The following is an 18,442-nucleotide window of genomic DNA, read 5'->3' on the forward strand; positions in this document are numbered from 1 at the left end:
ATTGTATTCATGAGTAAATGAGTAAATACCATCATGAGTCTTGTACCACATATGCACAACAGACTGCTAAGTGACTTGTTCAGAGTAGGAAGGACACCATCTTATACATGGGGGCACATGCTTGTATTAAAGTACTATCAGGAAGACCAGGCTTTAGAACTTATCAGATACATTATATTGAGAAAAATATATAACTCCCTCACATGGATCCCATGAATTGATGGACATTTAGCCTCACATTAGCAATGGCCCCACAGTAGCCGGTCATCTGGTAAGTAGTGTAGACATCAAGCACCAACTGACTGAGATGTCCAGAATGTTCCTGTGGCTTTGCTGAGCCTCAATCTTCCCATTACGTGCTGTTGACATGGACTATTTGACTGCTGTTTGCTCCTCTAGCTGCTCACCCATCTGGATCTAGACCTGCTGTTCCAGCTCCCAGCCAGTTCGGTGCATCTCACTTGCAGCTGGGCTCAGCCCTGGCATCCCTGTGGCTAAAGAAGAAACTTCTTCCTTGTGGCTAGTTTAGATTTGTTAGCACAAAATACTGCACTTCTATTGGGCTGTCTCTGAAATTACTTGAAGGCTGCTATAGTCTTTTTAACTCGTAGAAGTAGATTTGCTATTTGCTGTATGCTGTGTAATAAAACAGCAGCACTGATAAATCTATATTTATATCTATATCTACATCAACATCTACAACCTAAATCTATGTCTTTGGAATACATATGCCTAGAGTAAAAGACCCTGCAATTGCCTTAGAGTCCCAGCAAATGCAGGATTGCCCAGCAAATTACTGTTGAAACCACTGCACCTTATGGATTTATTACTCAGCAAATTCTCACATTATGGAAAGACAAATACGTGTTCATCCATATTCCTGTCATGGTGTGGTGATGTTATTAGAGTGGTATTGTGTGGACTTATAGTGTAAATTAGGAATTCTGAGTTCTAAAGTCTGTATGGATGGATTGGAACAAAGTCTACATTGTACACAGGAAACTTTAAGGGTTAAAAGTCAAGTGTGGTGACACACATTTCACCAGAAGCCAGAGAGTTACTACAAATGCATAGCCAGTGTGACCCAAATAACAAATTCCAGGTCACTCATAGCTAGCTATAGAAAGAAATCAAGGATTTTACTTGACTGTTATAGTATATAAATGTATATTTTTATTTCACTGATTGATTAGAATCTCAATTATTTTTAGTTTATTTAGTTTTAATTCGTATACATTCATGCATGTTTACAGACTGTGACATTCTGATACATTTATACATTATATAATAAAATATGCTTATAATTGCCATTACCGTGTATATTTATCATCTTTCAGCTACCTTGTGATGTTAACTATAGATGCCTTACTATGCAGTAGAATGTAATTTTGTGTATCTGTCTCCTCTTGGTAACCACTATTAAGTTCTCTGCTTCTGAGAGATCTCCTTCTTTAGATTCCCTAAGTACTTTTATGTCTGTGCCTCCTCTATTTAGCTTAACATCTTCCAAACTTATCCATGTTGCTTCACATGACAGGATTCGATTTGTTCTTGACATGGCATAGCAACCCATTGTGTGCACATGATATACTTTCCTTACTTATTTATCCATTCATTTTATATCCTGATTGCTGTCCCACTGTACAGACAGGATAATTGAGACCTGTCTGCCACATGCTCATTGGTGAGGTACAGGATTACAATGTACGTTTAACTTTTTAAGAAAACTCCATTGTGTTTTCCACAATGGTTTTTAATTTATATCCGTATATAATGTAAAATTATTCTTTTATTTATTTATACCCCATAAAATTATTCCTTTATTTATTTATTGCCTTTAAAATGACAGCCCATCTTTCTGGGATAAAGTGATGATCTCATTGTTGTCTGGTATTCCTTGATGATCAGTGATGCTAAACACTGTGTATAATCCTCTTAGCTACTCCCATGTTCTCTTTAGAGAAATCTCTTCAGCTATTGTGTTATTTTAAAGGAAAATGACTTAGGTTTGTTTATGTAGAGCTGCATTCCTCATGCATTTAGATGTAACTCTTTGTCAGGCTTCGTTAATATTCTCTCCCGTTTTGCCAGTGGTCGCTTTGGAGATACGTTCCTTTGCTCTGCATGGGAGTTATGCAAAAGAGTTCCAGTTTGGAGTGGTGGCACTTGCCTGTTTCTGGGATCTAAGTCAATGTTAAGGAACATTTCCCTTTGTTTTATCCATAGGGTCTTACATTTAGGTCTTTAGTACAATTCGTCTTTTATACACTGAGAGATGAGTTCTTCTTTGTCCTGCACATGTATCTCCAGGTTCCTCCACACTACCTACTAGGAAAACACCTCTGCATTTCTTGTGTGTTCCCAATATCTCTGCTCAAAATTCATTTGATGCCTCCAGCTTCATCTTCAGCCCTCTCCTTAATTGTTTTGATTTTTTGTGGTCTTCTGTGGTTCTGTACAAATTTTAGTATTATTATTTTATCTTATGAAGAATAGAATAGGTATTTTGACAATAATTGCTTTGATTTTATAGATTATTTAGGTTATATAGATATTTTAAAAGCAATAAACCATCTCATAGGCCCAATTTATAGGCTTTAAAAATTAATTAAAGTCCCCAATTTACTAAATTTGTTGGTTTTCTAAACCTAGGAATACCTTTTCTTTTCTAGGATTTCACTGGAGATATGGTTCCCTTTGTCATCATGACTCCTTGGGTTTCACTAGACTGTGATAGTTTCGTAGATTTTATTTTTGGTGACATTCAAAGTTTTAAATGCACTTCTTTCATACTCAATACATATTCCTTCTTAGATAGCTGACAGGGTTGAAGACTAGCTCCTTATCATCTCACAATTAGACTTAAGTTGTTGAAGATTTAAGAAGATGTTCGTAGAATGGAAATACAAGTTAAGATAAAAAATAATTTAAACACAAAATTCTAACTCATCAAAATAGGACATATGATAAAACACTTTATCTAAATTTATGAATATAATAGACTTGATGTTTTAAATGAATACTATACATTATAATTTTCATAATTGTTATAATTGTATTTAATTTATATCTGAGAGAAAAGGAACCTTTTACTGGAGTAAAAGTGGTAATTATTGGGGTTTGGTCTTTTGCTAAGTATTGAATTTCTAAGTATGGACCCTCAAGACCTGGTTGCTCCAGGTACAAGAGAGTTTGCACATAGACCCAAGTAACCTTGCCCCAAAGTATTTCTAATTGGTAAATAAAGATTCCTACAGTCTGTACCTGGGCAGAATTGAGATGGGCAGTGTTTGGTGTTCCCAGCAGGGAGGAAGATGTAGGAGGAAACCACAAGGGAGAGAGCACAGGTTGAGGAGAGAAGATGCCATGGATTATGAGTCCAGGAAAAATGGCTCTGAGGTCTCACCAATTGGAATTAAGAGCCACCCAAATGAAACATAGTAGGTAATAGCTCAGGATAAGAGATAGGAAAGTAGATTCTAATAGCACAGAGGGTACATATATGCCCAGCTTTTGTGCTGTTTAGGGCTTATCATAAATAATAAAGTTGTGTGTCTTCTATCTGGGAACTAAATGTTCAAAGGTGGGGTAAAACCCCGGATCGGGATTAAACTTTTCTACAACAGTTGGTCTGCCATTGTCACCCACCTCCCTGCTATGGGTGTCTCCACTGTTGCTGTTGCTGCTAGTTTTCATGAATTTCAGACGTCTAGTTTTCCTCACTGTAAAGCTGACCTTTCTTCATCTCTCTACTTTGTACATTTTGGAAGGCAGAAACTGCATGCAGCTAATACCCGAAGTATTAGTTAGGAAATGCCGACATAAACGGCTAGAACAGTTTTTCCATAGGTACTGAGGAAGGCACTGGTAAGAGTAGCATATGGTATAGATATAAGTGAGTATATGATACTATGTCAAGTACTGTTCTGAGAAACAAGAAATAAGCATGAAAAGGATTTATTCATAGAATTTAAAGTGTCACAGAATAGAAGAAAAAAAGCAAACACAGAACTAGAGAGAAACAGTTACAACCTGATCAGTATTAAAATATAATTGTAAGCAAAATGGAGGGAGAGAATGCTTTTAATTAATGAGAACTGCCAAATCTACCCAGAACTGATATTTGATCTGAGACCTAAATACAAAAAAAGAGCAGAGAGAGGGGAAGACATCCCTGGATTAAGGGGACACAAGCCAAAAAGTAAAAGCAGGAAAGCACACAGTGGTCTTAGAGAGTTCTCAGGATCCTATTACATTGTCCTAATAGTATCTTGTTACCACTTAGTGACATTTGTTCTAGGTAAACCTTAAACATTAAAAATTAATGGATAGCTGTGCTTCAGAGGCACAATGATACTGCTACCTGCCTGTTCTATTTCCAGTGTAGGGCAAGCAATGTGGGAGTGAGTCACTAATGGAAACCTCAGAGAATCAGCATCTTAAGCAAGACGGAGATTCTTGCCAGAAGAAGGCAGTGGCGTAATTAGGATTGAGGGTCTTTTGGGTCCAATGCAACAAGTCATTTCACTCTCACTAGAGGTAACCATACTTGGAAACTTTTATATTTATCATATTGTTCCTGAGCACATGATTCTAAATACTGTGTCATCAACAATTGAACATGAGGGTAAGGAATTGTTTAGTTTCTACAAAGTGAAATAACACTCTCCAAAATTTTATTCAGTGTTCTTCATTTGGATGCATCATGCTTTGAAAGAATTTTTCCTTTTTATGAAAATTACTTTTCTCTGTCTGTAATAGCTGTATATGTAAATTTCCAATCTCTGTCTAAAGGGCTGTATATGTATCTTCCTTTTTTCTGCTTCCTTGTTGCCATCAGCACAAATGGTTTTCATGTTATACTATTCAAATAAATACTCATGATCACTCCTAAAGCTATGTAATGCAAATATCAAGAATTCTTTAAAGCATCAACATCAGTTAAGATTGGTTTGGAAATAATGCTATACTAGTTTTATGCTCATTCCAAGCTATTGAGCTTCAACCTATAAAACAGAATAGGATGAGACCTGAGTGAGGCTTTAAAATAATGTGAGTGCTTAGTTTTTCTGTCACGTGTTGAACCAGACATAAAATTTCATTCCAATGCATAAAGTGATTAGATTTAGAGAAGATTCCTTTCATGAGAAACAAGCACAAACAGCAAAAGTAAAGAAGTGGAGAGCCTTAAAATAATGCATGCACATGTGTACATTCTAAGTAAAATACACACTTTGGTGTCAATGTTTGCTTTCATTAGAAGTACGGATTGATTTTGGTGGATTTGTTTAGCTGTGATATGACACTTATGGTTCTTCAAGGCCCATCTGCTCATGCCTCTGGGGAAAAAAACCTTTAGTCTTACTGTAAATGAGCTCTGGGATAGTCTGTTGGGCCCCTTCAGTCACGTAACATCTTCTATGCCAGAGTATTGCATGACTGCTGGATGAATGAGACAATTATTTAAGAGCCACCACTTAGGTATACAAATCCACCTCTCAAAATGCTAAGAGCTGCTGGTGTCCAGAAATTTCCCTCTCTTATCTCATCTGGAAGTAGCCTTATGAACACAGATTAGACAGTGACTGCTACAACTCATACCTCTCTTAAGACCATGCCTTCCCCACAAGGCACTCTTAAACTATGAACCAAAATAAACACTTTCTTCATTAAATTACTTCTTATCATGTATTTGGATATATATATATTTTTTTTTTCTGGCCAACATCAACAGACACATCATATAACACATCTCGAATCTCGAAGTACAGGGACAGAAGTCCTACCATCTTTAGCAGGGAACTGTATCATTTAAAAATAATCTAATTTATTCTGGGTAATGGTAGTGACTGAGAATATGAACTATGGGACTCTTGTCACTAGGGAACTAGATGGAATATACTAATGTGAGAACCACAGACTCACCAAGATTTAAGGTTTTGAGGGGCTCAGTTATAATCCATTGGTCTCAAACTGTGCCCAGAGCTGGGGCTGTCCCATGACCCTCCATGCCCAGATCCTACCCAGAGAGAGCTGGTCTCCCAGGAGTGCTCTCACTACTAAATCCACAGGCCCACAAGTGGGACCCCAGTTTTGCTCTAGTGACTATCCAAAGAGGGACCCAGCAGGAGCACATAAGGCACAGAAACCACAGAACAGCCTTGGTTAGGATCCTTCTGTTCTCCTTCTGCACCCAGAGCTGGGGCTTTACCACTTCCTCTGTGCCCAGACCTTGCTTGGAAAGAGCTGGTCTCCAAGAAGTGCTCTTACTTCGAAGATCACAGGATCACAGACTCACAGGAAGAACAAGCTCTAGTCAAAGACAACAAGACCAACTAACACCAGAGATGTCAAGAAGGCAAGCGACAAGTGCAAGAACCAAAGCAACAGAAACCAAGGCTCCTTGGCATCATCAGAACCCAGTTCTCCCACCATAGCAAGTACTGGATACACCAACCCACCAGAAACACAAGATTTGGATTTAAAATCACATCTCATAATGATGATAGAGGACTTTAAGAAGGACATAAATAACTCCCTTAAGGAAATACAGGCGAACTAGGGTCAAAAAGTAGAAGCCCTTAAAGAGGAAGCACAAAATCCCTTAAAGAATTATAGGAAAACACAACCAAACAGGTGAAGGAACTGGACAAAACCATCCAGGATCTAAAAATGGAAACAGGAACAATAAAGAAATCACAAAGTGAGACAACCTTAGAGAAAGAAAACGTAGGAGAGAGATCAGGAGTCACAGATGCAAACATCACTGACAGAATACCAGAGATAGAAGAGAGAATCTCAGGGGCAGAAGATACCATAAAAACATTGACACAGTAGTTAATGAAAATGCAAAACGCAAAAATCTCATAGCCTAAAACTTCCAGGAAATCCAGGACAAAATAGGAGACAGAACCTAAGGATTATAGGTAGAGAAGAGAGCGAAGACTCCCAACATCAAAGGCCAATAAATATCTTCAACAAAATTATAGAAGAAAACTTCCCTAACCTAAAGAAAGAGATGCCCATGAACGTACAAGAAGCCTACAGAACTTAAATAGATTGGACCAGAAAAGAAACCCCGTCACATAAACGTCAGAACATCAAATGGACAAAACAAAGAAAGAATATTAAAAGCAGTAAGGGGGAAAAGGTCAAGTAACATATAAAGGCAGACATCAGAATTACAGCAGACTTCTCACCAGACTCTATGAAAGCTAGAAGATCCTGGGTAGATGTCATACAGACCCTAAGAGAACACAAATGCCAGCCCAGGCTACTATATCCAGCAAAACTCTCCATTGTCGTAGATGGAGAAACAAAGCTATTTCATGACAAAACCAAATTTATACACTATCTTTCCCACCATAAAAAGGATAACATGAAAAATTCCAACACAAGGAGGGAAACTACACCCTAGAAAAAGAAAAAAAGTAATCTTTCAACAAACCCAAAATAAGATAACAACAGAAACATAATTCTACCTCTAACAACAAAAATAACAGGAAAAACAATTACTATTCCTTAATATCTTTTAACATCAATGGATTCAATTCCCCAATAAAAAGACATAGACTAAGAGACTCAATAGATAAATAGGACCCAGCATTTTGCTGCATAGAGAAAAAGCGCCTCTATGACAAAGACAGATATTACCTCAGAGTAAAAGGCTAGAAAACAATTTTCCAACCAAATGGTCACAAGAAAGAAGCTGGAGTATCCATTCTAATATCAAATAAAAATTACTTTCAAACAAAAGTTTTCAAAGAAGCTAAGGAAGGACACTTCATATCCATGAAATGAAAAATCTACCAAGATGAATGTTGTGGTATAATTAAGAAGGGGGGGATGGGCTTCCTTTACCCTGCACTAGATCTGGCACCACAGTGCCCCATGACATCTGTTTGATATTTTCATCTCAGTCAGCAAAGTGTCTCACCCACTTAGCTCCATCCCATATCAAACTGCTGATGGCTACTCTCTGAGCCTGGCATGGATTGGTAGTTCTCAAGGCAGGTTGCCACCATGCCAGACATACATATCCCAATTCCACAGCAGGCCTACTGTCCTACCACTACACACTCTTTTGAACTCAATTAAATCACCACATAAAAGAACACACAACACAATAACCTCTGATCCAATTGATAATATATAATTTGCTCACTTAGACATACAAAGTTCTGTACATATCCACCCCATACATATTCATAACAACCTGTAAATATGCAGAGAGGAATCATAACATCTGCCTGCATGTTCTCTCAGCTGCTTCTCTCCCAGTCTCTTCTTCCTCTAAAACTTTTCTCCTGCCCCTTCTTATCTCTTGCCCAGTGACAAGTCTCGTTCTCTCTTGTGCCTGCCTTCACCTGCATAATGACATCATCCTAAAGATGAACGCTCACTTCTGAGCATCTATGTTTCAAATGCAATGGCACTCACATTAATAAAAGAAATTTTAATAAAGCTCAAAGCATAAGTTTCACCACACCCAATAATAGTGGGAGATTTCAACAACCCACTCTCATCAATAGACAGATCATGGAAAGAGAAACTCAACAGAGACACATTGCAAAATACAGAAGTTGTGAACCAAATGGATTTACCAGATGTCTATAGATCATTTCATCCTAAAATAAAAGCACCTCATGGGTATCTTCTCCAAAACTCCATATAATTGGTCACAAAACAGGGCTCAACAGACAGACACCAGAAGATTGAAATAATCCGGTGCATCCTACCAGATCACCATGAATTAAAGCTGGTCTTCAATAACAACAAAAACAACAGAAAGCACATATACACATGGAAGTTGAACAATGCTCTACGCAGTAATAGCATGGTCAAGAAAGAAATAAAGAGATTAAAGACTTTTGAGAATTTAATGAAAATGAAGGCACAACCTACTCAAACTGAAGGTACACAATGAAAACAGTGCTAAGATGCAAACTATAGCAGAGTGCCTCCAAAAAGGAACTGGAAAGAACATATAATAACAGGTTAACATTATACTTGAAAACTCTAGAACAAAAAAGAAGCAAATATATCCGAGAGGAGTAGACTACAGGAAACAATCAAACTGAGAGCTGAAATAAACCAAATAGAAAGAAAAAGAAGTATACATAGAATCACCAAAACCAAGAGCTGGTCTTTGATAAAATCAACATGGCAGATAAACCCTTATCTAGAGTAGCCAGAGGGCACAGAGACAGAATCCAAATTAACAAAATCAGGAGTCAAAAAGGAGATATGAGAACAGAAACTGAGGAAATTCAGAAAAATTTCAGGTCCTACTACAAAAACCTATATTTAACAAAACTGGAAAATCTGGATGAAATAGACAATTTTCTAGACAGATAGCAGGTACCAAAGTTAAATCAGGATCATGTAAACCATTCAACAGTCTCATAACCCCTGAAGAAATAGAAGCAATCATTAAAAGTCTCCCAACCAAAAAAAAGTCCAGGATCAGAAGGGTTTAGTCTAGAATTCTATCAGACTTTCAAATACCTTCAATACCAATACTCTTCAAACTATTCCACAAAATAGAAACAGAAGGAATTCTACCTAATTCATTTTTTTGGAGCCACAATTATGCTTGTACCTAAACCACACAAAGACCCTACAAAGAAAGAGAATTTCAGACCAATTTCCCCTATGACGAACAATGCAAAAATATTCAATAAAATTCTTGCAAACTGAATCCAAGAATACATCAAAACAATCATCCATCATGATCAAGTAGGCTTCATCCCAGCAATGCAGGGATGATTCAATATACAGAAATCTATCAATGTAATCCACTATATAAACAAACTCAAAGAAAAATCCATGTGATCATCTCATTAGATGCTGAGAAAGCATTTGACATAATTCAACACCCCTTCATGATAAAAGTCTTGGAAAGATGAGGAATCAAGGCCCATACCCAAACATAGTAAATGAAATATACAGCAAACCAGTAGCCAATATCAGACTAAATGGAGAGAAACTTGAAACAAACCCACTAAAATCAGGGAATAGAGAAGGCTGCCCACTTTTTCCCTTTGTATTCAATATAGTACATGAATTCCTAGCCAGAGCAATTAGGCAACAAAAAGATGTCAAAGGGATACAAATTGGAAAGGAAGAAGTCAAAATATCACTATTTGCAGGTGATATTATAGTATAGTTAAGTTACCCCCAAAAATTTTACCAGAGAACTAAACCTGATAAACAACTTCAGCAAAGTGGCAAGATATAAAATTAACTCAAACAAATTAGTAACCTTCTTCTACTCAAAGGATAAACAGGCTGAGAAAGAAATAAGGAAAATGATACCCTTCACAACAGTCACAAATAATATAAAATAACTTGTTGTGACTCTAACCAAGGAAGTGAAATATCTGTATGACAAGGACGTAAAGTCTGTGAAGAAGGAAGTTGAAGATCTCAGAAGATGGAAAGATCTTCCATGCTCATGGATTGGCAGGATTAATATAGTAAAAATGGTCATCTTGCCTAAAGCAATCTACAGATTCATTATAATATCCATCAAAATTCCAACTCAATTCTCTATAGAGTTAGAAAGAGCAATTTGCAAATTCATTTGAAATAACAACAACAACAACAAAAAAGGATAGGAAAAGCTATCTTCAACAAGAACTTCTGGGGGAATCACCATCTCTGACCTCAACCTGTATTATAAAGCAATCATGATAAAACTGCACGGTATTGATACAGAAACAGGAAGGTAGATCAATGGAATATAACTGAAGACCCAGAAGTTAACGCACACTTTTATGGTTACTTGATCTTTGACAAAGGAGCTAAAACCATCCTATGGAAAAAAGAGAGCATTTTCAACAAATGGTGCTGGTTCACATTTGACTATAAGTCAGCATATAGAAGAATTTAAATCAATCCATTCTTATTTCCTTGTACAAAGCTCAAGTTCATGTGGAACAAAGACCTCCACATAAAACCAGACACACTGAAACTAACAGAAGAGAAACTGGGGAAGAGCCTCCAACCCATAGGCACAGGGGAAAATTTCCTGAACAAAACACCTTATGCTTATGCTTTAAGATCAACAATAGACAAATGCAATAGATCAAAAATTTGCAAAACTTCTGTAAGGTGAAGGACACTATCAGCAGGACAAAACAGCAACCAACAGATTAGGTAAAGATAGAGGGATAATATTAAAGGACTTAAGAAGTTAGACTCCAGATATAATCCTATTAAAAATGGGGTGCAGAGCAAAACAAGAATTCAAACTGAGGAATATTGAATGGCTGAGAAGCACCTGAAGAAATGTTCAACATCCTTAGTCATCAGGGACATGCAAATCAAAACAACCCTGAGATTTCACCTCACACCAGTCAGAATGGCTAAGGTAAAAAACTCAGGTGACAGCAGATGCTGGTAAGGATGTGGAGAAAGAGGAACACTCCTCCATTGTTGGTGAGATTGCAAAATGGCACAACTAGTGTGGAAACCAGTCTGGTGGTCTTCAGAAAATTGGACTTCATGCTACCTGATGACCGAGCTATATCACTCCTGGGCATATACCCAAATGATATTCCAACATATAGCAAAGTCATATGCTCCACTATGTTCATAGCAGCCTTATTTATAGTCAGAAGTTGGGAAGAACCCAGATGTTCTTAAAAAGAGGAATGGATACAGAAAATGTGGTATATTTATCCTTTAGAATACGACTCAGCTATTAAAAACAATGACTTCATGAAATTCTTAGGTTGGAGTTGGATGAGAATGGGATCATCCTCATAGAAGTAGGGGTAGAGGGTATGGTTATGGGAGGAGGGGGAAAGGGGATAATGTAAATACCTAAAATATCCAAGAAAAATAAAATTAAAAAAATTGAAAAAATAAGCATCATTCTTAAAGAAATAAAAAAAAAAAAACCCCCACGACTTCATGGCATTCTTAAGACAAATGAATGGAACCAGAAAATATCATCCTGAGTGAGGTAACCCAGTCACAAAAGAATACACATGGTATGCACTCATATCTAAGTGGATATTATTCCAAAAGCTTGGAATACACAAGATAATACAATTCAAGAATTAGGAAGGCCAAAATTTGGATGCATCAGTCCTTCTTAGAAGGGGAAACAAAATACTCAAAGGAGAAAATACAGGGACAAAGGATGCAGCAGAGATTGAAGCAAAGCCCATCTAGAGACTGTCCCACCTGGGGATCCATCCCAAATGCTGCTGCCAAACCTAGTCACGATTGCTGATGACAAGAATCACTTGTTGACAGGAGCCTTATGTAGATTTCTTCTGAGAGGCTCTGCCAGAGCTTTACTGATACAGATTAAGATGCTTGCAACTAAACATCAGATGAGCACGGGGACTCCAGTGACAGAGTTAGAGAGAGGACTGAAGGAGCTTAAGGAGTTTGCAACCCCATAGAAAAAACAACAATTTCAACCAACCAGAGTATCCCAGAACTCCCAAGGAACAAACCATCAATCAAAGAGTATCCATGGTGGGACCCATGGCTCCAGCCTCATATGTAGCAGATGATGGCATTGTTTGGCATCAATAGGATGAGAAGCCCTTGGTCCTGGGCATTGTAGTGATTTGGGGGTAGATGGGTGGAAGGGGAAGCATCCTCATAGAAGCAGGGTGGGGGCAATGGGAAATGGGGGAACTGGGAACTGGGATAACATTTGAAATGTAAATATATAAACTATCCAATGAAAAAAAGAAGCTTCAGCATATAATGTTTGTGGTGGTGGTATAATGACAGACTAGAAGAGTGAGCACAAAGAATAAACTAATTTGTTCCCCATGTTAATGTCCATTATAGAAAAGACATGATTGTTATAGGTGGACTGAGTAACTCAGCAAAGGAAAGTCAAATTCTTTCCTCATTAATCTAGCACTTGTTTAACAGGCTCATGGAATGGAAGCTATTTCTCACTATTCTGAGATTTAAAATTTGTATATTGTAAATGTACAAAATGTAAAAGTTTTTTGTCAGAATATTATTCTCCAATATAATAGCATTTATAGACAAGAACTTTGGGACTTTCAATCTACCCACTTATGAATCAAGCTCAGTGTTTGCTTTTTCCATCAATTCATCAGAGGCAGCCACAGATTTGAGTCATTGTGGAGTTAAATTAGTTTATGAAGGTTTTCATGATGGTAACCTTATTAGAATTTTTCTTTCTTCACATGCCTGCAGTAGGGAAAGTGATAGAAGATGTCAGACATCTGATTTCTTATGGGGAAACCTTCAATGGGTACTAAATTGTCTAGACCTTAATCTTGGTCTTTTTAGTTGTCAAAACTGTAAGAAAATAAGCCCTTCTGGAGCTGAATGAATACTTCAGAAACAGATTGACTATATGCTTAGCATTTGATACCTTAGCATACGGTAGAGTAACTTGTCAGTCAATAGGAAAAGACCAGGATATTCAATACATGTTTGGCTTATGACTTCCCACTTGGAAAAATGCAATTAGTTTCTGATATTATACCATATAAACAAACTCAAATTATTAGAATATATAGGAAAGCATTTCCATGGCTATGTTGAGAGTATCTGAACAGGAAATAAGTGGTCAATTATAAGTATTACCTGAAGAGTTTAATGCCTGGAAAACTTGTCAACTCACTGGTGTTAATAAGCATAACCAACTAGAGGAGGGAAAAGGGGGGATCAGGATCAGGTATGGGGGAGTCAGGCGAGAAACCCAGAGGCCTAGGAAAATGAATAGAAATATGCAAGAAATATGCAGCAGTGTGGAGTGGGTAAATGGGGGAACCACTGGAAAGTTCTAAAAACCAGCGATGCAAGAGCCTCCCAGGATCAAGTGGGGATGACATTAGCCAAAATGCCCAACAGGGAAGAAATAGAACTTGAAGAGACCATCTGCAGGAAACAGACCTGGCCCCCAGTTGAGGTTTAGGGCCAGCCTCCCATTTCAAATATCTTAACCCAGATTTGTCCCTGTATAAAGAAAATGTAGGGACAGAAAAATGGAGCAGAGACTAAGGAAAGACCCTCCAGAGACTGCCCTACCCTAGGATCCCTCCCATGTGTAGACACCAACCCGTGACACTATTGCTGATGTCAAGATGTGCATGTAGACAGGAACCTGGCATGGCTGTCCTCTGAGAGGCTCTGCCAGCACCTAAGACAGATACAGATATTCAGAGCCAAGCACTGGACTGACCCTGTGGACTCCAGTGGAGGAATTAGGGGAAGGACTGAAGGAACTGAAGGGGGTTTGAACTCCATAGGAGGAACAACAGTATCAACTAACCAGTCCACTCAGAGCTTTCAGGGACTGAATCACCAACCAAAGAACATACATGGGCAGGTCTGTGGCTCCCGCTACATATGTAGCAGAGGACTGCCTTATCTGTTCTCAGGGAGGGGATGCTTGGTCCTGTGGAGGACTGATGCCCTAGAGAAGGGGTATGCTAGAGGGGTGAGGTTGGAGTGGGCGGGTGGGTAGGGAAGGAACACTCTTAGAGGCAAAGGGGAGGTGGGATGGGGTAGGAGGTTCAAGAAGGGGAACCAGGAATGGGGACAATATTTGAAATGTAAATAAGTAATTAATAAAAATAATTTACTGGAAAACTAGATAAGCTATAATCTCTGAATGAAGAGACATGAATGTCGAGTCAGAAGACATCCTGAGAGCAACAGTCCCTAAGAACAATTCATGTTCCACAGAGAAGCCCACTTTGTGAAAAACCAAGAACCTGATGGACTCAAGCAGACATCTTCCAGGAGACAGAGGAGAAACAAAACATGGACAGAGATCTGTCTTTGACTACTTCAGCAGCAGGATTTGGAAGGAAGAAGTAGGGATAGCCAGGAGGCAGGTGTGTCTGCTGGGCTGGAGGCTGGGGAGGGGCCATGGCACCCTTCCTCTTGCCAGTAGCCCTTTGTGATAAGGAGGCCTCAGCTGTGTGATGTGACCTGGGCCCTCTTCTCAAGCTAAATGTTGCACTCCAGAACTCAGTGGCCTGAGAGCTGCTCTGTGATTCAGATGATGGAGAATTGTCTCCTTCCAATGAATAGCGTTACTGATTCATGAAGGAGTCCTAGCTCTATGTCCAAAATAATGGACATGAGGTTTGCTATTGTGTGTGGAGTGGGACTCTTCTTCATATTAATCCTGTTTCTGAAGGAATACACAGGGTTACTACTACCTGGGAGCAAAAAGAACTGCCCAAATGTGAGGAAAGCTTTGGTTGACAATGGTATGCAGTCTTGTTCATGACTGTTACTCTTACATTCCCTAGAAAGACAAAGGCAGGTGTAGCAAAAAAATTGGCATTAAACCACAAATATAAGAAAGAATACGTTTTGTTTTAATCTCAAGTATGAGATATGGGGCTGTTTCACACTGTCCACAGCAGCTGATTATGATTTGCCTCATGCTTGAGCAGGGGCATGATTCTGCCAGCAGCAGATAGTTTCTGTGTTTGTGTGAGGTTTGGATTTCTGGGTACTTTTCAGAGGTTTTATAAATGCTAGGTCCTTAAGCAGCGGGGTGGGTTGTTGATTTTTCAAAGAAGAAAGAAGAAGAAATTGGATATGCTGATGGTAAAGATCAAACATGCCCCAAAGGAACTCTTCCCCTGTAATCAACAGGAAATAGTCTAAGAATAGTGTCACCCTTTCCTGTCTATCCTTTCTTCTCTCCTATCTAGTGTTCAGGTGGAAGAAAGGGGATGGAGAAGTGTGGAAGTAAGAAAAACCTACGAAGTAGCTAAAGTCTAGCTACAGACAGGTGAGAGGAAATCTCCAGGAAGAGCAGCAGCACATCAGTATGCAGGCAAGATAGAAGTGAGTGGCGTGAGTTGTTTGCCTGAAGCTGTCAGACCATCTGTACATGGTGGCAGGGAGGCCACTGAGGAGGACTGGGGCTCTATGGACAGACTGCATTTCTGAGTTGGTGGGGACACAGAACAAGCTCTGAGAAATGTCATCTATCCTCAGCTCAGGCACTTGCTTTTGTTTGTGTCAAGCTGATGTGAAGTAGGTGATGAGACCAAGGGTCTCAGATTAGGGATTGATTCTCCTCTGATCCGAGGAAGCAGATGTCACCTGACAGCCCAAAGGCAGCTGCAGAGCTCAGCCTTGGGTAGGAACTTGTCTGAGGAACACTGACCGAGGACATCCGTGGTAAGTGTGGAATAGACAGCCCTTTCTACAGTTTTCCCAACAAGACCAAAAGCAAATGTGTTTATCCAGTATGAATGAGTTAAGGATGGATGAGAGAGAGCTCTCTGGAAAATATGGATTTCATGTTATCTGTGAGCACAGAGAGCAGGCAGTTTGCCTAAAGAAGAAGGGACCCCAGCTCATTTGTGCTGTTTCTAACTGGAAGGTGGTGAAGAAGGGGCAGAGCAACACAAGGAAAAAGACTGCTATGGTAAAAGGTTGTAGAAACTGCTAAAAGAGTGTGCATGATACCCAGAATGCATCAGGACCTATGGAAAGCCCCACCCAGCATCCTTTACTGGACTCCTCTCCCTGCCCCTTTTAGAACTCTGAGGAAAAACTGAATCAGCATTCCCTCTTCAGCTGTTCGTTTACCTCAAGGTCTTAGAGGTTCTTATACAGCAAAACTTTAACCAACTTTTCTGCGGCCTATCCTCTGTGTTCTCTGAGTCAGTTGTGTCTATTGCCTAGGTCTCCAGGAACTCTTCCTTGGGAGGCTATAAAACAGTGAGTTTTAGGATGCAAGTGGCCTTATACAACCTCTATCCCTGGATAAAGGGCCACCACAGCTTTTCCAGGACCAGTCATTGCTCCACCAACTTGTGACACCAAGATTGGTAGGTATGACAAAGGTCCAGGAACTGGAAAACCTCCCAAACTCTACACCAAACCAAACACATTCTTGAGTCCGGAGGAGGGCCTGTGAACTCTTATGTCCACTGAAATAGGGATACTGGTATATCTTCCTACTGAAAACAAGTCCTGGCAACATGGACTGAACTGGAAAGACATTACAGGCTGTAATGTTCAAAAATGTCAAGCAGCCATTAGCCAGCCCACTGACAACTTTTCCAGGGGCACCCTGCCCATTAGGTCAGCCTCCATCATGCCTGAATATTGTCAGATGATCCAGCACCATGAGGGCCACAGAATGAAGACGAGGCAACTAATACGGCAGAACAATAAGGAACCCCCTTCAGATTCCTCCCATCTAAGGAACTGACACATCTTCAGGAACATTTCCAAGTAAGCAGTGACGGTTATCGCAAGAACAGGGCTGAATTCTCCCACCCTGCCCACCCCATCCTCAAGTCTACAAACTACAAGTGGAGCCAGGTGGGGGGGTCTACGCCCACAGGGGTGCCCTTAAAGAAGGCACCAAAGTGTGATATACCTACACCATCAACAATGGAATCAGTGTTGGGGCCAAAGACCTGCTTTGCACTTCAAATCGCACTCGTGGGAAGAGGCTGGAACCCAGGAACCCTACACTGAAGGCAAGCTGTCCTCTATGAACACCACTGAGGACCTTTCCTTCCTTGCTTTCAAATGAAGCTGGAGTCAAGCATCATGCAGCTCACTGTGAAACACAGAGGGAGACTACCCTGTGTTTCCAAGACTGAATACTATTCCAAAGCTACCACAATCCTAGAACAATTGCATCACCAAGATCCAGGAGGGACATGGATAGAAACTGTGTCATCTACCAGTCTACAAAGTCCTCTGTTTGAACACTCAACTCGAGAGGTTCAGGAAACCCAAAGAGCCCCTCCACCTGCTGCCATCCATCCAGACTGACAGCAGAGATACCTCAGTGTTCAGCCCAGTGCTTTCTGCTTCCAGGCAAATTTCCAGCAGAGCAGGACTAGCCGAGGAACTAGGAGAGGCATCCTGCAACCAAATACCAGCCTAGGACCAGGAAAATGATAGGCTATTCCTAAAAGCTCCTTGAAGAACATCACAAGGAATGCTGTACAATATGGTAACCTCAGCACAGAATACAAGGGGCAGGGCGGTTCTTTGAAGAATGAAAGGCTTTCACCAGTTACTAAGCAGACATAGGAGGTGGTACATAGAGAAAACCTCATCTACAATACAGCAGTTGAACTATAATCCCTCATAAAAGTTCTCGTCCAGAATATGGTGAATAATGTAGGTTACCCATTAAAGGTAGAAGACTGTAAAGTGGATTCACTGACATTCCAGCTGGGGGGATCTTCCCACTCTTCTGAGGGTCTCTGTGACTCAAACCATAGCTCACCAGCAAGAAGAGTGAGCTGTGGCCATGCGCGTCCCAAGGAGCACAACCATCCATTCCCATACAGGGGAATTGGGTTCAAGCAGCAGTCAGGTCTTGCTGATCAGAGAGCCTGTGACGCAGGTCAAATTACAAGCAGGAGTGGAATGGGCTACTGTCCACAGAAGCCCCGAAGGGCAAAACCTTTCATTTAGAAATAAAGAA

General features: G+C 39.8%; 1 pseudogene; it reads left to right on the plus strand.

Annotated features, from left to right (window-relative positions):
• The first annotated feature begins 15,022 nt into the window (after positions 1 to 15,022).
• LOC134487099 (uncharacterized) lies at positions 15,023 to 17,907 on the plus strand (annotated as a pseudogene).
• Positions 17,908 to 18,442: the final 535 nt, after the last annotated feature.

Source organism: Rattus norvegicus, chromosome 5, assembly GCF_036323735.1.
Source record: "Rattus norvegicus strain BN/NHsdMcwi chromosome 5, GRCr8, whole genome shotgun sequence".
Taxonomy (NCBI): Eukaryota; Metazoa; Chordata; class Mammalia; order Rodentia; family Muridae; genus Rattus; species Rattus norvegicus.